A 23,376-nucleotide genomic window follows, 5' to 3' on the forward strand; every position below is an offset into this window, starting at 1 on the left:
ACCATAACAAACAACAATTATACTGATTGAAAAAGACTGTGACGCTCAGCTTCTTGTAGATGGTCAATGGTGTATTTGCAACATGGTGAAGTCCAGGGAGTGGTCAAAGAAGTCAAGAGAGGAGGTAATTTTTCTTTATAAGAAAGGATATGGCTAAAGAGAAAATAGCAAAGACATTACACATTCCAAGAGACACAGTTGGGATCATAATTCGCAAGTTTAAAGCCAAAGGCGTAGTGAAAACACTACCTAGGCGTGGCAGAAGGAGAATGCTGTGTGCGGTATTTGAAGTGTACAGCGGTGAAAAACCTTAACAGCTGAGGAACTACAACAGGACATTGCAGAGCACTACGAGATGAAGGCCTCCATGCCAGAACTCCCAGGCGCACCCCACTTCTGACTACCAGGCACAAGAAAATAGACTCACGTATGCCAAAAATCATCTGGACAAACCCCAAAGGTTTTGGGAAACTGTTCTATGGAGTGATGAGACAAAACTGGAACTCTTTGGGCCTATGAATCAACGTTATGTCTGGAGGAGAAAAAATGAAGCTTAAAAAGAGAAGAAGACCTTGCCTACTGTTAAGCATGGTGGGGGGTCAATCATGCTCTGGGGCTGTTTCTCTTCCTCAGGTACCGGGAATCTCCAGCGCCTTCAAGGCATTATGAATTATATTTCCTACCAGGATATATTAGCTGCAAATGTCATGAAGTCAGTGACGAAGCTGAGGCTTGGGAGACGTTGGACCTTCCAACAGGACAACGATCCCAAGCATAACTCCAAATCAACTTCAGAGTGGTTGCAGAAGAAGGGCTGGAAGACTCTGGAGTGGCCTTCACAGTCGCCAGACCTAAATCCTATCGAAAACCTGTGGTGGGACTTGAAGAAGGCAGTTGCAGCATGCAAGCCGAAGAAAATGATTGAACTGGAGGCCTTTGCCCAAGAGGAATGGGCTAAAATACCTGTAGATCGTTGCAAGAAGCTTGTGTCCGGTTATGTATCACGTTTGAAGGATGTCATTACTGCCAAAGGGTGTTCTACTAAGTACTAAAGATGCATGTAACTAGGGGTTGAAATATTTTGTCAATGAGATATTAAGAAAAATATCCTTTTTTGGTGTTTTGTAAAATACAGTCTTACAATTTAAGTTGCATTTGTCTATTTGACACATCTTTATTTGCTATGACTATAAACAAAATACGGAATTAATGTCCAACTTGCTAAAACACTAAAATTGTGTGGGGGTTGAATAATTTTGATCACAACTGTAGTATGCGCCTGCCTTGAATTACTGCCAGGTCAAACTTGCTTCCCAAAATAATTAGCGCATGCTTAGTACTACCCCCTGGTCAAACTCGTGAAGTCACGAATCACATTTCCCCTGTCATCATTTTCAAAATGGAGGAGGCTGATTTGAAATCGCCTAAAGGGAAGAAGATTAAGAGCTATTCAGTAGGATTTAAGATCCAATCTTACATCACACTCAAATTTGTACTGCATACCTTTGGTAAGTGCCAGAGTGAGAAGAGGTTTTAATATAATTAGCGCATGGGACGGCGTGGCGCAGTGGGAGAGTGGCCGTGCGCAACCCGAGGGTCACTGGTTCAAAATCCCACCTAGAACCAACCTCGTCACGTCCGTTGTGTCCTGAGCAAGACACTTCACTCTTGCTCCTGATGGGTGCTGGTTGGCGCCTTGCATGGCAGCTCCCTCCATCAGTGTGTGAATGTGTGTGTGAATGGGTAAATGTGGAAGTAGTGTCAAAGCGCTTTGAGTACCTTGAAGGTAGAAAAGCGCTATACAAGTACAACCCATTTATCATTTATTATTTATTATGCTTACTTTTACCGCATGCCTTTGGTAAGCGCAGGAGTGAGAAGAGGTTTTAAATTAATTAGCGCCCCGGCGGCAATTCAAGGAAATACATTATAACTGTTAGATTGTTAGTATGGACATAGACTTTTATTTAACAAGCTACATATTTAATGAAAGTTAATTACTGTAATTTTACATGAATTTAAAAGTAATTTGAGAAAACAGAAAATGATATGTATAATTAGGTATTTTTCTGTAAAAAAAAAAAAGAAATATACATAGTTTGTCATTACTGGCATTTACTTAAAATAACAGGAGGCCACGGGGAAGACCCAGGACACGTTGGGAAGACTATGTCTCCCGGCTGGCCTGGGAACGCCTCAGGATCCCCCGGGAAGAGCTAGACGAAGTGGCTGGGGAGAGGGAAGTCTGGGTTTCCCTGCTTAGGCTGTTGCCCCCGCGACCCGACCTCGGATAAGCGGAAGATGATGGATGGATGAACAGGTGGTTTGTTTATTTACAGATAATGTCTTAAATTCTACAGTTTTATAACCTATTTGAAAGAAATGGAAAAATTACAGTAGAAATTTTGAGAAAATTAACCATAAAAATTTGATATTTTTTTTTACATTGCAGGAACACACGCACACACACACACACACACACACACACACACACATAGTTCCCTGCAGTGCACACAAGCAAAAATGGGCACCATGTGACCATTGTCAGTCAAGTGCAGGCTCGCCATTCATGCCTGCGAATATAATTATCCATGAAAGACACCTCAATGTCATAACACGCACACGTCATAAACCGCATAACCCTACTAACGGCGAACACGGTAAGCATCGTTGCATTAGAAATATTCCAAAATAACACCTACCTTTATCCCAGGTATGTGCTGCGTTCACTGCATAATCCTCCTCCTCCCTTCAACTTTCTTCTTCCTTTCCCGCCAAAATAAAACACTTGTTTTATTTTTCAGCGGCCACTTTTCATCGCCCGGTCAGGCGCTTTACAGCATGCGGACAAGACGCAGGAGAGGGTGGGCGAAAAACGTCCAGCGCAGCATCCCAGCAGACGCGGGGCTCAACCGGAACAATCCATTCGGTGTCGAAGCAGGCGGCAGCGGCAGCAAAAAATATATAAATAAATAAATAAAAAGCTAACTTTAGAAGCGAGACATCAGTGCAGACATGAAGAGGCTCTTCAAGACGACGAAAGACGCACACGGGCTGACGGACATGCTGTGAAGAGACGTCAACAGACGGCGATGACCGAGTGTGAAGGAGCGCGCGTTCACGGTCGAGCCAACGGTCATTGTTATTAGTGCACGTGCGCTTTAATCCAGCGTGCACTGTTGGCTGCTGCAGCATCTTTACAAGTCAAAGAGATTTTTTTTTTTTTTTTTAATCCACTTTGATGCAAAAAAAATTAGGATTTCATTCGTGGTGGATTTTTTTAGTTGTCACATTGTAAATAATCTGTATTTCAGGGGTCACCAACCTTTTTGAAACCAAGAGCTGCTTCTTGGGTACTGATTAATGCGAAGGGCTACCAGTTTGATACACACTTAGCCAATTTGATCAATTTATCTTTAATAAATAAATATATACACATATATATATATATATATATATATATATATATATATATATATATATATATACATATATATATATATATATATATATATATATATATATATATATATATATATATATATATATATATATATATATATATAAAATGGTTCTCGCCCGGATTGATTGATTGATTGATTAATACTTTTATTAGTAGATTGCACAGTACAGTACATATTCCGTACAATTGACCACTAAATGGTAACACCCGAATAAGTTTTTCAACTTGTTTAAATCGGGGTCCATGTTAATCAATTCATGGTACAAATATATACTATCAACATAATACAGTCATCACACAAGTTAATCATCATAGTATGTACATTGAATTATTTACATTATTTACAATCCGGGGGGTGGGATGAGGAGCTTTGGTTGATATCAGAACTTCAGTCATCAACAATTGCATCAACAGAGAAATGTGGACATTGAAACAGTGTCGGTCTTATTTAGTAGGATATGCACAGCCAGCAGAGAACATAGTGAGTTCAGATAGCATAAGAACAAGTATATACATTAGAAGTACATTTGAGTTGTTTATAATCCGGGGAGATGGGATGTGAATGGAGGAGGGTATTAGTAAAGTGTTGAAGTTGCCTGGAGGTGTTGTTTTAGAGCGGTTTTGAAGGAATGTAGAGATGCACTTACTTTTATACCTGTTGGGAGTGCATTCCACATTGATGTGGCATAGAAAGAGAATGAGTTAAGACCTTTGTTAGATCGAAATCTGGGTTTAACGTGGTTTGTGGAGCTCCCCCTGGTGTTGTGGTTATGGCGGTCATTTACGTTAAGGAAGTAATTTGACATGTACTTCGGTATCAAGGAGGTGTAGCGGATTTTATAGACTAGGCTCAGTGCAAGTTGTTTTACTCTGTCCTCCACCCTGAGCCAGCCCACTTTGGAGAAGTGGGTTGGATTGAGGTGTGATCTGGGGTGGAGGTCTAAAAGTAACCGGATTAGCTTATTCCGGGATGTTTGGAGTCTAGATTTGAGGGTTTTGGAGGTGCTGGGGTACCAGGAGGTGCAAGCGTAATCGAAGAAGGGTTGAATGAGAGTTCCTGCTAGAATCCTCAAGGTGCTTTTGTTGACCAGAGAGGAGATTCTGTAGAGGAATCTCGTTCTTTGGTTGACCTTTTTGATCACCTTGGTTGCCATTTTATCACAGGAAAGATTAGCCTGGAAAGGGTGGAGTGCCATCTCCGGGTTGGGGAGGAGACCCTGCCCCAAGTGGAGGAGTTCAAGTACCTAGGAGTCTTGTTCACGAGTGGGGGAAGAATGGATCGTGAGATCGACAGGCGGATCGGTGCGGCGTCTTCAGTAATGCGGACGTTGTATCGATCCGTTGTGGTGAAGAAGGAGCTGAGCCGGAAGGCAAAGCTCTCAATTTACCGGTCGATCTACGTTCCCATCCTCACCTATGGTCATGAGCTTTGGGTCATGACCGAAAGGATAAGATCACGGGTACAAGCGGCCGAAATGAGTTTCCTCCGCCGGGTGGCGTGGCTCTCCCTTAGAGATAGGGTGAGAAGCTCTGCCATCCGGGAGGAACTCAAATTAAAGCCGCTACTCAACCACATCGAGAGGAGCCAGATGAGGTGGTTCGGGCATCTGGTCAGGATGCCACCCGAACGCCTCCCTAGGGAGGTGTTTAGGGCACGTCCAGCTGGTAGGAGGCCACGGGGAAGACCCAGGACACGTTGGGAAGACTATGTCTCCCGGCTGGCCTGGGAACGCCTCGGGAACCCCCGGGAAGAGCTAGACGAAGTGGCTGGAGAGAGGGAAGTCTGGGCTTCCCTGCTTAGGCTGCTGCCCCCGCGACCCGACCTCGGATAAGCGGAAGATGATGGATGGATGGATGGAAAATGGGTATTTCTGTCTGCCATTCCGTCGCACATTTTTTTTTCCTTTTACGGAAAGTTTTTGGTAAAGAATTAAATGATGAAAAAACACTTAATTGAACGGTTTAAAAGAAGAGAAAACACGAAAAAAAATGCTAATTAAATTTTGAAACATAGTTTATCTTCAATTTTGACTCTTTAAAATTCAAAATTTAACCACAAAAAAAAATGAAGAGAAAAACTAGCTAATTCGAATCTTTTTGAAAAAATTAAAATAAGAATTTATGGAATCCATCCATCCAGTTTCTACCGCGTATTCCCTTTTGGGGTCGCGGGGGGCGCTGGCGCCTATCTCAGCTACAATCGGGCGGAAGAAGGGGTACACCCTGGACAAGTCGCCACCTCATCGCAGGGCCGACATAGATAGACATACAACATTCACACTCACATTCACACACTAGGGCCAATTTTTTAGTGTAGCCAATCAACCTATCCCCAGGTGCATGTCTTTGGAGGTGGGAGGAAGCCAGAGTACCCGGAGGGAACCCACGCATTCACGGGTTCAACCGAAAAAAATTAAGAGAAAAACTAGCTAATTCGAATCTTTTTGAAGAAATTAAAAAAATAATTTATGGAACATCATTAGTAATTTTTCCAGATTAAGATTAATTTTAGAATTTTGATGACGTGTTTTAAAGAGGTCAAAATCCAATCTGCATTTTGTTAGAATATATAACAAATTGGACCAAGCTATATTTCTAACAAAGACAAATCATTATTTCTTCTAGATTTTCCAGAACAAAAATTTTAAAAGAAATTCAAAAGACTTTGAAATAAGATTTAAATTTGATTCTACAGATTTTCTACATTTGCCAGGATATTTTTTTGGACTTTTAATCATAATAAGTTTGAAGAAATATTTCACAAAAATTCTTTGTCGAAAAAACAGAAGCTAAAATAAAGAAATAAATTAAAATGTATTTATTATTCTTTACAATAAAACAAATATATTTACTTGAACATTGATTTAAATTTTCAGGAACGAAGAGGAAGGAATTGAAAAGGTAAAAAGTTATGTGTTTAAAAATCCTAAAATCATTTTTAAGGTTGTGTTTTTTCTCTAAAATTGTCTTTCTGAAAGTTATAAGAAGTAAAGTAAAAAAATAAATGAATTTATTTAAACATGTGAAGACCAAGTCTTTTATATATTTTCTTGGATTTTCAAATTCTATTTGAGTTTTGTCTCTCAGAATTAAAAATGTCGAGCAAAGTGAGACCAGCTTGCTAGTAAATGAATACAATTTTAAAAATAGAGGCAGCTCACTGGTAAGTGCTGCTATTTGAGCTATTTTTAGAACAGGCCAGCGGGCGACTCATCTGGTCCTTACGGGCGACCTGGTGCCAGCGGGCACCACTTTGGTGACCCCTGCTGTATTTGCTGTCTTGTGTATGACTTAAAAAATTCACTTTTAAAAAGCCTACTGAAACCCACTACTACCCACCACGCAGTCTGATAGTTTATATATCAATGATGAAATATTAACATTGCAACACATGCCAATACGGCCTTCTTAGTTTACTAAATTGCAATTTTAAATTTCCCGGGAGTTTCCTCTTGAAAACGTTGCGTAATGATGACGCGTACGCGCGACGTCACGGACTGTTAGGAAATATGAGCGCTGCACACACACACACAGCTACAAGTCGTCTGCTTTAACTGCATAAATACACAGTATTTTGGAGATATGTGTGGCTGAATCTTTTGCAATTTGTTCAATTAATATTGGATAAGTCTGTCAAAGTTATTTGGTGATGAACCCCAAGATGCAGAGATGGAGGCAGGTATTCGATATGAAGACATGATTTAATATAAATAATAGAACAAAAACAAACAAAAAACACGCACGTGGGCGGAATAACACACTAAGGGAGCTAGCACTGGGAGCTAGAAAAACAAAAAGTAACTTTAGCATGGAAGCTAGTGGAAAACAAACAGAAAAACTGGAAATAGCTAATGCTAACAGAAACAGCTTACCGCTACGACGACCAGGACAAAATGTAGCACGACAGGTAGTAGCTGTAACAAAACGACACGACAGGTAGCACAACAAGAGTGACATGTGGCAACGACAATACAAAACAATGATCCAGCAACTGACACAAGACAAAGCAGGTACAAATAGGAGTGGGCTGATTGGCAACAGGTGTGGCCAGGTGCCACCAGCCGCAGCTGAGGAGGAACACAGCACTCAGGGAACAAGACAGGAAGCTGACAAAATAAGAGCACGAGGCAGGAACTAAAGACAGGAGATACTAAACACAGAGGAAACAGACAAATGCAGAGGAAAAATCTAAAACATAGACAAACTGTCAGGGGAAAGCCTGACAAAGTCAAAGTAGAAAGATGGAGTTGGGAAGCTTAAGCCTTTAGCCACACAAACACACGGTGATTCCTTGTTTAAATTTCCCGGAGGTGAAACTTTACTATGGATCAGAGCGGTCAAACATGGATCCCGACCGAATGTCAACCAGCAGATTTCGGTGAGAAAATTGTGGTTAAAAAGTCGCTTCTTAACGGAGATCAGCTGAGCTTGCACCGTCCATAAAGCTGCCGTCGACTTCCCTGAGATACTGGCGTCAAGACACCCGTGGACACACACCGACTGACTATCAGGTACTGTAAAACTCACTAAAACACTAGCAACACAATAGAAAGATAAGTGATTTCCCAGAATTATCCTAGTAAATGTGTCTAAAAACATCTGAATCAGTCCCAATGCAATCGCGTTTTTTTTTTTTTTTCTAGTCAGTCGCTATCAATATCCTCAAACACGAATCTTTCATCCTCGCTCAAATTAATGGGGGAATTGTTGTCTTCTCGGTCCGAATAGTTCTTTTTGTTGGAGGCTCCCATTAAAAACAATGTGAGGATGTGAGGAGCCATCAACGGGTGACGTCATCGTCTGCGACTTCCGGTAAAGGCAGGGCTTTTCTATTGGCGACCAAAAGTTGCGAACTTTATCATCGATGTTCTCTAATAAATCCTTTCAGCAAAAATATGGCAATATCGCGAAATGATCAAGTATGACACATAGAATGAACCTGCTATTCCCGTTCAAATAAGAAAATCTCATTTCAGTAGGCCTTTAAACAGGCCTAGTCTTAAATATGCAGTCTTTGACCATTACATTAGGTTCACTAGCTAGGTAGGTCTTTATGATAGGTAGGTTTTATTTTGATTGATTGAAAATTGTATTAGTAGATTGCACAGTACAGTACATATTCCGTACAATTGACCACTAAATGGTAACACCTGAACAAGTTTTTCAATTTGTTTAAGTCGGGGTCCACCTAAATCAATTCATGGTACAAATATATACAAACCCCGTTTCCATATGAGTTGGGAAATTGTGTTAGATGTAAATATAAACGGGCTTCACGGTGGAAAAGGGGTTAGTGTGTCTGCCTCGCAATACGAAGGTCCTCAGTAGTCCTGGGTTCAATCCCGGGCTCGGGATCTTTCTGTGTGGAGTTTGCATGTCCTCCCCGTGAATGCGTGGGTTCCCTGCGGGTACTCCGGCTTCCGCCCACTTCCAAAAACATGCACCTGGGGGATAGGTTGATTGGCAACACTAAATTGGCCGTAGAGTGTGAATGTGAGTGTGAATGTTGTCTGTGTTGGCCCTGCGATGAGGGGGCGACTTGTCCAGGGTGTACGCCCCCTTCCACCCGATAGGAGCTGAGATAGGCACCAGCGCCCCCCGAGACCCCAAAGGGAATAAGCGGTAGGAAATGGATGGATGGATGGATGGTAAATATAAACGGAATACAATGATTTGCAAATCCTTTTCAACCCATATTCAATTGAATGCATTACAAAGACAAGATAGTTGATGTTCAAACTCATAAACTTAATTTTTTTTTTTGCAAATAATAATTAACTTAGAATTTCATGGCTGTAACATGTGCCAAAGTAGTTGGGAAAGGGCATGTTCACCACTGTGTTACATCACCTTTTCTTTAAACAACACTCAATAAACGTTTGGGAACTGAGGAAACTCCTTGTTGAAGCTTTGAAAGTGGAATTCTTTACCACATGCTTAATGTACAGCTTAAGTTGTTGAACAGTCCGGGGTCTTGTTGTCGTATTTTACGCTTCATAATGTGCCACACATTTTCGATGGGAGACATGCCTGGACTGCAGGCGGGCCCGCTCCTGTGTTAAATGTTAATTGGGAAAAAATGAATATATATTTTTAAAATATATTTATTAACAGATTTAAACATACACACTACAGTACTAAAAATGTTTCCCGAGAATTTGTACCATATTTATAAAATTGAGAAAAAATACCCAAACCTATCAGCGGCACATTTAAAGAATGTAACGCACAAAGTGCCTTGAATGGATCAATAAATACATACGATCAAGTTCTCAATAGTAATTGAGTTCACATATATTGTGGGAAAAAACTCTGTCCCAAAGGAGAGTCACGACAGAAAATAATTAAGAAGTGCTGCACTAAGCAGTTAAATAGTTATACAAATCATCCACTGAAATACAATATTGTTTAATGGTGCAAACCAAAATTAATTCCAATGCTTAGTTTAGTCATAGTTTTAATTGTAATTTTAACTGTGATTTTGGCATAATCTGATCCGATCGGTAGTGGCAGAGGCCCATTGAATACTGTATTCAGTATTAGAGGAAATTATATAATGCATTGAATGTCACTTCCATTAAGCCACACAAGAAACATACTCAAACAAAATACTTTTTTCCAAATGCAAAATCTCCCACAAGGATATCAAAGACGATCCCATTACAAGTCCAACGACATATACTGTACATACATTAGTGTCAATAACTGTATATGTACTTTATAGTACATCAATAATGAACTGCATGTATTATTTAACAACAAAATGGCAATATTAGAAGTACAGTGTTATACTGTAGTTGTAAAATAAGAATTTGTGATTAAGGTATTGGTTTTGATCGGGTGTACCTAATGCTGTGGCCAGCGAGTTTGTATTCATCAGCCGTAGTGCCAAAGTTGACAATGTTGTATTTTTAAGAGCTTGAGCATGTCTGCTTGTGGTACAATGCCCACCTTCTTTAGCCCAGCGCTCATTACAGTGGTCCTCGTGCATCTCAGTTTTAAACAGTGCACCCATTGCACTGCAGGTTACTGTTCACATTAGTGCACTGCCTAATGGGCTTTTGCTATATTAGCAGCAATAGAAAGGTGTAATAACAGGAGCATGCAATTATGCACCATAACAAGGGAAAACATAGTTAACAGTTACACTATTGCCGGTTACTCTCTAAGCAAGCTGTAAATACATATTTCCCAATGGAGCTACGATAATAACTTCTGCTTATTTGAAAACATCCCATAAAGAGAACCTTGTGGCTCTTTTGATAAAGACTTCATTTCAGAGCTTTTTTAATGCATAACTAGGGATTGACAGGGAGCACGATCCATCATTGTGAGTAGTATTCATTAATTTTTGCGTTTCAGTTTCTATTTCGGCTTTGTCGTGCGTAACTGTGAGCCCCACATTTCATAAATAGCAACTGGAAAAAATTAAACACAGCGGCTCACCGTTCAAGTAAAAGCTTGCAATTTTTTCATTCAAACAAACACGTATTAAATACAAGACCACTTACTGTATCTAAGGAAAAGGGGAACACAGGTGCAGTTTGAGACAAAAAAATCAGATGAGGGTAGGTTGTCATATTGAACCATTTGAAAGTCCCCAAGTAATCAGCAAAAAATCTGCTTTTTCATCACAATCATGCTGGTGCAGCTTGTGTAATGCTTTACCATTCCCAAACTGCCAACCTTGCTTTTAATGCCGATGTTTGCGTAAAAACTACTATAACATATTTAAGTTAATGTATCCTTAGCTGTTTATGCGGGGTAAAAAACAAATAAATATATACATATACATAAATATATTAATCAATCAATCAATAAATCAATGTTTATTTATATAGCCCTAAATCACAAGTGTCTCAAAGGGCTGCACAAACAACAACGACCTCCTCGGTAGACCGCACATAGGGGCCAGAAAAACTCACCCCAGTGGGACGTCAGTGACAGTGACAATGATGACTATGAGAAACCTTGGAGAGGACCGCATATGTGGGCAAACCCCCCCCCCCCCCAGGGGACCGAAAGCAATGGATGTCGAGCGGGTCTAACATGATATTGTGAAAGTCCAATCCATAGTGGATCCAACATAATAGTGAGAGTCCAGTCCAAAGTGGATCCAATATAGTAGCGAGAGTCCCATCCAAAGTGGAGCCAGCAGGAAACCATCCCAAGTGGAGGCGGATCAGCAGCGCAGAGATGTCCCAAGCCGATACACAGACGAGCGGTCCATCCTGGGTCCCGACTCTAGACGAGCGGTCCATCCTGGGTCCCGACTCTGGGCAAGCGGTCCATCCTGGGTCCCGACTCTGGGCAAGCGGTCCATCCTGGGTCCCGACTCTGGACAGCCAGTACTTCATCCATTGCCACCGGACCGGACCCCCTCCACAAGGGTGAGGGGGACAGAGGAGAAAAAGAAAAGAAACGGCAGATCAACTGGTCTAAAAAGGGGGGTCTATTTAAAGGCTAGAGTATACAAATGAGTTTAAAGATGAGACTTAAATGCTTCTACTGAGGTAGCATCTCGAACTGTTACCGGGAGGGCATTCCAGAGTACTGGAGCCCGAATGGAAAACACTCTATAGCCCGCAGACTTTGTTTGGGCTCTGGAAATCACTAATAAGCCGGAGTCCTTTGAACGCAGATTTCTTGCCGGGACATATGGTACAATACAATTGGCAAAATAGGCTGGAGCTAGACCGTGTAGTATTTTACATGTAAGTAGTAAAACCTTAAAGTCACATCTTAAGTCATACTTGCCAACCCTCTCGGATTTTCCGGGAGACTCCTGAAATTCAGCGCCTCTACCGAAAACCTCCCGGGACAAATTTTCTTGGTTTCTTATGTGGGTTTATTGTTAGGCAGTTTCATTAACGTCTTCCCATCGTGGCAACAACACACAACAACAGCAGTCACTGTTGTGACACTCTTAAACAGAACAATACTGCCATTTTTTTATTTATTTTTTTTAATTTTTTTTTTCCCAAGATGGCGCTGCTGTAGTGGCTGCTGTAGGCAGGAGCTCTGTGCTCTTGTATCATCCTTTTGTGTTTCCCTCTTGTTTTCATGTGTTATTATATTTTTTTGCCTTTTGGTCCGGGACCCTTTGGGACTGTGTGACAAGGGGTGGCACTTTCGTGACCACTGTGGTGCTTTTTTTGTGGACTTTTGGATCTGCCTCCCGGGAGCCTTTTGGCCATGAAGACCAGCTGCTGGGTGTCTGCCACACCGGAGTCCGTTTGGAGGGACTGGAGGAGATGCGGATGAGGGGACAGGACTGCGGAGCTGGCACTGAGCGCTGGGACGAAGAGGCTTCGCGGTGTCTTGGCTGGGTGAGCAGGTGTCGGACACCTCAGTCACCTTGGACGTATCCTCGCTCATCCATGCGGACTGGACACTGGCCGAGAGTGGAGTCAGCTGTCTTGGTTGCTTTGTTGGGTCTGCTCCTGTCTCTGGCCATGCTCCCTCCTCCCCAGCGGACGATGGCGTGGAACACCGCAGAGGCCACCACAGTGGATATGTTTCTTTTACTTTTTATTCATAGCTGTATGTATCTGGTTTTATCTGCTGCTTTAATGTCTTTAATGTCCTCTGTGTTCTTTGATGTTTGATGTTTCCCTCTTACACACATGGAAGAGGGATGTGTACTATGGCTATGAGTTGTTGTTTTTGTTTTTTTTTTGTTTGTTTTTTTTCCCCTTGGCCTCAGTCTGCACCCCCTCTCCAAGGCCCAGGCTAAGACCGATTTTTTTTTTTTTCATTTTAATCTTCTATTTTTCCCCCCGCCCCCTTGTTTACCTGTATCTCATCTTTTTTTGTAAGGGGCGCTGGAAGCCGGCAGACCCGTCAGCGATCCTTTTCTGTCTCCCTGTAATGTTTGTCTGATCTTGAATGGGATTGTGCTGAAAATTGTAATTTTCCTGAAGGAACTCTCCTGACGGAATGAATAAAGTACTATCTATCTATCTATCTATCTATCTATCTACTGTACATGCACCACAACACCTCCAGGCAACTTCAACCCTTTACTAATACCCGATCTATTCACATCCCATCTCCCCGATTGTAAATAACCTAAATTAAATAATCAAATGTATTTCTAATGTATATACTTGTTCTTATGCTATCTGAACTCAATATGTTCTCTGCTCGCTGTACATATCCTACTAAGTCAGACATACACTGTTTCAAAGTCCATTTCTCTGTTGATGCAATTGTTGATGACTGAAGTACTGATATCAACCTCATCCCACCCCCCGGATTGTAAATAATGTTAATAATTCAATGTATATTGTAATATATTGGGTTGGAGTCAATAACCAGGCGAGGGGATGAAGTTACGTCTCTTTACTGTGGGCTTCAGAACAGACTCACTCACTTGCCTGCACACGTTAATCGTTGGCCAATCAAAAAGCAACCCCATAACGCTATAGCTAACATTCACCAGGAGATGGCAACAGACAACATAGATCAGTCTATTACATATACACTATGATGATTAACTCGTGTGATAACTGTATTATGCTGATAGTATATATTTGTACCATGAATTGAAAAACTTGGACCCCAAGTTAAACAAGTTGAAACACCTATTGGGGTTTTACCATACAGGGGTCAATTATACGGAATATGTACTGAACTGTGCAATCTGCTAATAAAAGTTTCAATCAAATCCTTCCCTCTTAGCCACGCCCCCAAACACATATATATATATATATATATATATATATATATATATATATATATATATATATATATATATATATATATATATACATATATATATATATATATATATATATATATATATATATATATATATATATATGATATGAACATAGAACAAGCAGATAAAAATGATCTTAAGAGCAATTAGTTGGATAAAAAGCAGTAAAAAGAGTTAAAAACAGTTTAAACAGTTCAAAGTTTTAGCAATCAAGACTGTCTAAGTTGTTTTTATCCTTCTTTGTGTGGACATTTTTGATTGTCATGTCATGTACAGATGTATTTTGTGGACGCCGTCTCTGCTCCGCATAGTGTAAGTCTTTGCTGTCTTCCAGCATTCAGTTTTTGTTTACTTTGTAGCCAGTTCAGTTTTGCACAGCCTTCTTTAAGCTTCATCGCCTTTTCTTAGCTGCACGCGTGTTTTGTTTATTTTTGGTTGAAGTATTAGATACATACCAAATACAAATTGGGGTCGAAACAAACCATGTTCCCAACATCTACAAAGCAATTAACTACTGGCTGCCACCTACTGATATGGAAGAAAAAAACAAGGTTACTCTGCCGAGCTCTAGACAGCACCGACAATCAACAACGGCACATTATTTCCGGATTACATTTACTGGTTTGCAAAAAATATTTTTAACCTAAATAGGTGAAATGACAATCTCCCACAGCACACCAGACTGTATGTATGTATGTATGTATATATATATATATATATATATACAGCCCTACCCCTGCCAATTTATATATATATATATTTATATATATATATATATATATATATATATATATATATTTATATATATATATATATATATATATATATATATATATATATTCAAACCCCATTTCCATATGAGTTAGGAAATTGTGTTAGATGTAAATATAAACGCAATACAATGATTTGCAAATCATTTTCAACCCATATTCAGTTGAATATGCTACAAAGACAACATATAAGATGTTCAAACTGATTAACACTTTGTTTGTTTTTTGCAAATAATCATTAACTTTAGAATTTGATGGCAGCAACACATGACAAAGAAGATGGGAAAGGTGGCAATAAATACTGATAAAGTTGAGTAATGCTCATCAAACACTTATTTGGAACATCCCACAGGTGTGCAGACTAATTTGGAACAGGTGGGTGCCATGATTAGGTATAAAAACAGCTTCCCATAAAATGCTCAGTCTTTCACAAGAAAGGATGGGCGAGGTACACCCCTTTGTCCACAACTGCGTGAACAAATAGTCAAACAGTTTAAGAACAACGTTTCTCAAAGTGCAATTGCAAGAAATTTTGGGATTTCAACATCTACGGTCCATAATATCATCAAAAGGTTCAGAGAATCTGGAGAAATCACTCCACGTAAGCGGCATGGCCGGAAACCAACATTGAATGACCGTGACCTTCGATCCCTCAGACGGCACTGTATCAAAAACCGACATCAATCTCTAAAGGATGTCTCCACATGGGCTCAGGTACACCAAAGAAAACCACAGTCACTAAATACAGTTTGTCGCTACATCTGTAAGTGCAAGTTAAAGCGCTACTATGCAAAGCGAAAGCCATTTATCAACAACATCCACAAACGCCGCCGGCTTTTCTGGGCCCGAGATCATCTAAGATGGACTGATGCAAAGTGGAAAAGTGTTCTGTGGTCTGACGAACCCCATTTCAAATTGTTTTTGGAAACTGTGTCCTCCTGAACAAAGAGTAAAAGAACCTTCCAGATTGGTATAGGCGCAATGTTTAAAAGCCGGCATCTGTGATGGTATGGGGGTGTATTAGTGCCCAGGTCATCAATGAAGGCACCATTAATGCTGAAAGGTACATACAGGTTTTGGAGCAACATATGTTGCCATCCAAGCAACGTTATGATGGACGCCCCTGTTTATTTCAACAAGACAATGCCAAGCCACGTGTTACAACAGCGTGGCTTCATAGTAAAAGAGTGCGGGTACTAGACTGGCCTGCCTATAGTCCAGACCTGTCTTCCATTGAAAACGTGTGGAGCATTATGAAGCCTAAAATACGACAACAGAGACCCCTTTCTTGTGAAAGACTGAGCATTTTTTGAGAAGCTGTTTTTATAGCCAATCATGGCACCCACCTGTTCCCAATTAGCCTGCACACCTGTGGGATGTTTCAAATAAGTGTTTGATGATCATTCCTCAACTTTATCAGTATTATTGCCACCTTTCCCAACTTCTTTGTCACGTGTTGCTGGCATCAAATTCAAAGTTAATGATTATTTGCAACAACAAAAAATGTTTATCAGTTTGAACATCAAATATGTTGTCTTTGTAGAATAGTCAACTGAATATGGGTTGAACATGATTTGCAAATCATTGTATTCCGTTTATATTTACATCTAACACAATTTCCGAACTCATATGGAAACGGGGTTCGTGTATATATATATATATATATATATATATACACACACACACAGCCCGACCCCTAGCAATTCTTTTTAACCGAATGTGGCCCCCGAGTCAAAGGGTTTGGGATCCCTGGATTCTAGTACTCACTCACCTCTCCCCATGATAACATGGACAATAGATGGAAATACTTTCTCACATCCTGGCTAATTTCTCAAAGGTAGAACAGAGCTTCCATGTGCAGAAACCACGGGCAAGTTGTTCTGCCAAAAGTTAGTCAAAATGACGCTCCCATCTACAACCGTTAGTAATGTTGTTAGCATTCCGTGATGTTACCATTAAGTGTCCCGCATTGTCATTCCACATCGCTCAGTTAATCTCCATTTTACATCGCCCAGACAGCTGCTGATAGGATTGTGTAGTGCGACATTAGTCCGTCTTGTGCCTCACCTTTAGATATTGTTTGCGTCCAGAGGTGGGTAGTAACGCGCTACATTTACTCCGTTACATCTACTTGAGTAACTTTTGGGATAAATTGTACTGCAAAGAGTAGTTTTTATGCAACATACTTTTACTTGAGTATTTTTATAGAGAAGAAACGCTACTTTTACTCCGCTCCATTTATCTACATTCAGTTCGCTACTCGCTACTTTTTTTTTATCGATCTATTAATATTTGTTTTGGTTTTTCAAAGTAAGATCCACGCATGCCTGCGTTTCACCAATCACATGCAGCCACTGGTGACGTTGGACCAATCAAACAGAGCCAGGCGGTCACATGACCGTCACACGTAAAACCCGACTTAAGCAAGTTGAAAAACGTATTGGGGTGTTACCATTTAGTGGTCAATTGTACGGAATATGTACTGTACTGTGCAATCTACTAATAAAAGTTTCAATCAATCAATCAATCAAAAGTGTAAAGGAAAAAAGACACTTTTTATTTAAACCGTTTTTCCCGTCAAAAGCCTATAGACTGATCGCACAGTTCCTGTCTTCACAATAAAAGTGCCGCTCCATCGCACCTGCGCTAACAAAATAAGAGTCTCCGAAACCCAGCGCAAACAAGCTGGCAAGCTACGGAGTTTGTCGCCAACGTATTTCTTGTAAAGTGTATGAAAACGAATATGGAAGCTGGACAAATAAGATGCCAAAAACCAACGACTTTCATGTGGTATTAGACAGAAAGGAGGAACTTTTTTTTCTCCTCCATTTCAAAACGTGGACCTTATCAGCAATACCGTCTGATTCCAATCAATGCAAGTCATCAGAATCAGGTAATACACCAACTTATATTCTTGTCTTCATGAAAGATAGGAATCTATATGTTAAACATGCACGATATTCATTAAAACATCTTTAACATGTGAACAAAAACGGCAAAATAAATAAATATAATTTATATACTGTATATATAAATGTATGTATGTGTGTGTGTATATGATATGTGTGTGTATGTATATGTATATATGAAGTAGATCACCTCGACTAGGTCATTTATTAAAAAATGTATTAACTTTAAAAATCTTATTGGGGTGTTACCATTTAGTGGTCAATTGTACAGAAAATGTACTGTACTGTGCAATCTACTAATACATGTTTCAATCAATCAATCAATCAATCAATGCCTACTGAGCCTATGGTGCTGTTAAGTTATTATGGCTTAATGTGCTTTAATTGTTTTTATTTTAATGTACTATTATTTAATATATATTATTGTTTTAGTTGCTTAAGAGGTATTCCTCGCTCTGAATTTGCTCGTTGCTATCATTATGTTTTTGTGCATTATTTGTTGCTGTAATTCTTAAACAAACAGGTTACTCATCAGGTACTCAGTACTTGAGTAGTTTTTTCACAACATACTTTTTACTTTTACTCAAGTAAATATTTGGGGGACTAGTCCTTACTTTTACTTGAGCAATAAATCTCTAAAGTAATAGTACTCTTACTTGAGTACAATTTCTGGCTACTCTACCCACCTCTGTTTGCGTCAAAGACTCTCCAATGTGGAGATGTGCTAATAGTGTGGCAGTATTTTGGAGATGAAGTGCATCAAAAAGATGTCCTGCCAAAAGCCTGCCAAGATTAGCCGCGTGTGTTTAGTTTAGTTTAGTCTTTTTTTGAAGAAACAATGCACGGTGACATTAACTTCAAAGTCAGATATGCTCTGCACCAGATTATAGCTAAATAGTTAATTTCCCTCAGCAGTCCCTGGTTACCTAAATTAAAGATGTACAAACACGTACAATAAAATGATAACAACGTAACTATACTATAGCATGTAATCAAATTAAGAAAAGTCATGAAATGTCCTTTCTTTGACACATACTTATACATTTCGACCACACCTCATTAACGTCATCACACATAGACATCTGCTGATAGGATTGTTTAGTGCGACATTAGTCTCGTTCACATCTGTCATCATTTGTAAAAACAACCATGAATTTAACAAACACACCTCGCACCTTACAACACAATTTTCTATTTCATAAATATAATACACATTGTTGTTAGCAGTGTTCACCCTAAACCTGGATATGAAAGTCCTGCATGGTGAATGTCTTTATAGACATATACAAATATAAAATAAGACAAATACTACGCTGCATAATACATACAGTATAATAAATAAAAAGGACTTAATGTTTGTACACTGTTATTCATTACTATTATTTCGGACAAACATATTTTTGTAATACTGAATGTTGGTCTTGGTCTCTATTGCGCGTTCAAATCCAACCTCAGTGAACATTGTGATTATTTCCATACTTTTCTTCACATTCCAACAGTGTCACAATTTAGCAATGAAATTGCACCCTCAGCACCAGTTGAATAGTCATTCCCTTTAAGTCACATTTTTAAAACATTGACTCACAGAAAAAAAGCGCAAAATCTGGATATAACTAACCGCTGCATGGGTGATTATGTTTCAGTTTGCGAGTTATTATAATGTTGTTATTATTTAACCTAACAAATGCAGTGAGTAGCTTCTCAATTGTTAAAGAACACCATCAAAAGACACATCATGTGGTCGTGGAGAAGATAGGATAGGGTGGACTTTATTTAACCCACAATGTGTATTTATGTGGTTGCAATTCAGATTCAAAAAGTCTACAAAGAAAAAATAAGGTAAAAACCCATGCAAGCAAGAGGGAAACATTAAATACATAAACAACATTATAAAAAAGAGCACAGAGCTGATGCAAACAGCTGCACCATTTCGGCGTAAGGCTACAAAAACACAATGAAAAACCAAAACATGAGCAACACATATTACTTATGGAACCATGCAAAGACAAACAAAAAACAAAACAAAAGCACCATCTCAGCCATAATTTCCAACCCTCACGATTTTTCTGGTAGACTCCCGAATTTCAGTGCCCCTCCCACAAATCAATCGGGGTAACCATTCTCCCGAATTTCCCCAATTTCCACCCGGACAACAATATCGCCTTTAGCGTCCTCTACAACCTGTCGTCAGGTCCGCTTTTCATCCATACAAACAGCAGTCACATAATATCTGCGGTTTTTACAAACACGAGCGAACACAAGGCAGAGTTTATCAACAGTCATACAGGTCACACTGAGAGTGGCCTTATAAACAACTTTAACATTGTTACAAATATGCGCCACACTGTGAACCCACACCAAACAAGAATGACAAACACATTTCGGGAGAACATCTGCACCGTAACACAACATAAAGACAACAGAACAAATACCCAGAAACCCTTGCAGCACTAACTCTTCCAGGACGCTACAATATACACCCCCACTACCACCAAACCCCGCCCCAACAATCCTGCCCACCTCAAGTATGATATCAGCACCAACATACACTGCGGTGCTCCATGATGTGGAGTGCCACCCACGCTGGACTACAGGGGGCAGCATGGCCAGAAACAGCGACAGACAACAAAGCCACTGAAAGAGCCGAATCAACATTGCTCAAGGTCCATGAAGCGAATCGAGAATCGAGAAAATCCCTCCAGGGAGTTCGAAGTGGCCGATCCATGCTCATCCAGCCAGGGCTCCGTTAAGCTCTTCCATCCCGGCGGTCAACACTAGCTCTGCAGCTCCGTCTCTTCCCCTGCATCTACTCCGATATCTCCCCACGGTCTCCGGTGCAAACATAACCATGGCCAAAAGGCTCGCCCAAGTCAAGACTGACTGACAAACGTCCACTAAAAAAACCCAAATAGTATTGCAGAAGTCCTGAAAATGGCAGTCCTTGTTGTGCAGTCCCAAAACCAAAAGGCAAAAAAAAACATAAAAAAAAGACAGAAATACAAAGGAACACAAGAGCACATAGCTGCTGCAACCAAAAGCCACTGGTGTTTCGCCTTGTTGAAAAAAAAAAACATGTTTCAGAAGAGTCAAATCATTAAATCAAGCATGACAGCATATTTGCGTGGATTGAAAGTGGCGCTATCAAAATCGAGATTAGAACCTTCCAACGCTGTAGTCTTAATCTCCAGTCATTGATACAAGAGTTTGGCAAAAATGATTAAAGCAAGATGGTCAGGAATAAATATTGTGACGTTACAAAAAGATTGCGGAAACGATGACATGGCAAATGCATACTGTATAAAAAATGTAAATGTGTACTAATAAAATAAACAGTATACAAGCCCAATCATGGGTCTGGTCTTGACTTGGTTTCATTTACTCGGTATCATAAACCTTGGTTTAATTATTTACTTAGACTCCTTAAAACCTCAATCTTGACTTGATCTTGGTATACAGTATGTGGTTATGCTAACAACACGGCTGTCTGTATTGTTTTTGCACACTTCATTGAAAACCGAGAGTTAATATGCTGAAACAAATAATACAATAATAACATTACCATTCAACACCTTCCTCTCTTCCTATGGTGTTAGTGGGGATTTGAAAGTGCTGTAATGATGTCCTGTCCTCTCAATCCGTCTGAACTTAATGCCGTGCATATGGGCATACCTAGAGATTAGCCTTAATATGTCCTTTAACACTTAGCAAGTAAGCGTAGATGTGGACACTCGCCAGCCCAGATTAGATTACCCAGAAGCTGGTTAACTGTCATTTTGATCATCACTTTGAAATCAGTCTCAGAGCAAACAGCTGTCAGCTTTTACCTAGAAGGCTCTCTATCTACCATCTAATGTGAAGTCAGTCGTTACAAATACCCACCTTTGCTTTTAGTATAAGGTATCAATTCTCTCTTTCTTGAGGCCAGTCCTCAAAAACAATGGTAACTGTGCATAGTATGTTACAATTGAAATGGGTGATGGATCAGCAGGAAATCTTAACCTTAAAAGACAGAGTTGTTTGGGCCATGTTCAAATGAGGAAAACAAAATCCCCAGGCAAGTTGTTAGATGCTGTATGAGTTAGCTGACCTTTCTCACTTACTGTATGAGCCATTATTAGCGCGAGCCATTATAACCTATCAAAGCTTAATGCTTAATAGCCAATACCCATAGGTCCTTGAACCTTGAAGCACTCAAGTTCTATCAGTGCTATCAGTGCTGTCTCAGTTTGCACAATGTCAGGGGTTCTCTGCAACCTTGTGCAAGGAGTTTTCCCCCCCAGACACATGCAATAATACCCGCACCCTCAAGAGTTAAAATGCCTCGAAGTAAACAGCAAGTGGTTGTCAGTGGGCTTTGCAGTATGTGTCTGGCTAACATTGGGAAGAAGCAGTGGACTGTTAATTATATAATCAATTTGATTAACTCTAAAAATGCAAATGATCCAATTAAAGGACCTGAACTTATAGAATTAGTACTGATTAGGCTGGCAAAGCACCATCATTGCCCTCTGGATACAGTCTTATTAAACTACAATAGCAGTATTATTTTTCATTGGAGCAAAACTAAAAGGCTTTGTATTAGGCCTGTCAAAGTTAACGCGATAATAACACGTGAACTTTAAGTTCCTTTAACGGCGATCATTTTTTAACGCGCAATTAATGTTTTGACCCTCAACCCGTCCAGTTGTTTGGGAAAATGTGTAATGGTTGCATAGCATTCTGGGTAATTGTTATGTTGCGTATATATAGTGTTACAGTGCAAAGTGTTCTCCAGAAATGTGTTTGTCATTCTTGTTTGGTGTGGGTTCACAGTGTGGTGCATATTAGTAAGAATGTTAAAATTGTTTATATCAAAACCTTCAGTGTACTCTGTGTCACCCAGTATGCCCTGCAGTCGTGTACGTGTATCTGCGGAAGCCACATACAACATGTTACTGTACTGACATGATGTCTGTACATGTTGTAGAAGGCGTCAAAGGCAATGGCTTCATGGCACGCCCTTATCATTGTTATATGGGGGACAACCAGCAGATATTCGCGAGAATGATTGCGACTCCCTTTGTCTTCTTTAATTTGTGAAATGGGTAAAAATGGCTCTTTGAGTGGTAAAGTTTGCCGACCCCTGCAGTAGATAATGCTTTCCTGTTACTTTGTGTTATGTGATATTTTTAGCTAAATAAATGTTATCCGGCAGATCAAAATTAAGTTTATTGTAATGGCAACAGCGATGTGATAGAGGAAAACTTTCTCTCTTTCAACAATCTAGTCTTCTTCTTAACTAATGAGACTAGGTTTAACACTGTAGGCATGTCTGCCAATGCTCTCTGCAGCCCACATTGGGTAATTACAGTTCACTACACAATATTACTATCGCTATGGTATATTATTATATAACTTGCTCAGATTGATCATCCGCAATTGTATAATGTTTAACAGGCTGAATACTACATTTTATTAATAGGTAGGTAGAGAAGGTTAAAACATTGTCATGCAGAGATCATAATGTCATTA

General features: G+C 39.9%; 1 protein-coding gene across 11 annotated transcripts in view; it reads right to left on the reverse strand.

Moving 5' to 3' along the window:
• Positions 1-3,135, reverse strand: part of tenm2a (teneurin transmembrane protein 2a) — a 719,932-nt gene extending 716,797 nt beyond the window's left edge. For all 11 annotated transcript variants that reach the window (XM_061901815.1, XM_061901814.1, XM_061901813.1 and 8 more), the window contains exon 1: positions 2,703-3,135. The gene's annotated coding sequence lies outside the window, so the exon portion shown is untranslated. The remainder of the gene's footprint in view (positions 1-2,702) is intronic.
• Between the last annotated feature and the right edge of the window lie 20,241 nt (positions 3,136-23,376).

The sequence above is a fragment of the Nerophis ophidion genome, linkage group LG05 (genome assembly GCF_033978795.1).
Source record: "Nerophis ophidion isolate RoL-2023_Sa linkage group LG05, RoL_Noph_v1.0, whole genome shotgun sequence".
Classification (NCBI taxonomy): Eukaryota; Metazoa; Chordata; class Actinopteri; order Syngnathiformes; family Syngnathidae; genus Nerophis; species Nerophis ophidion.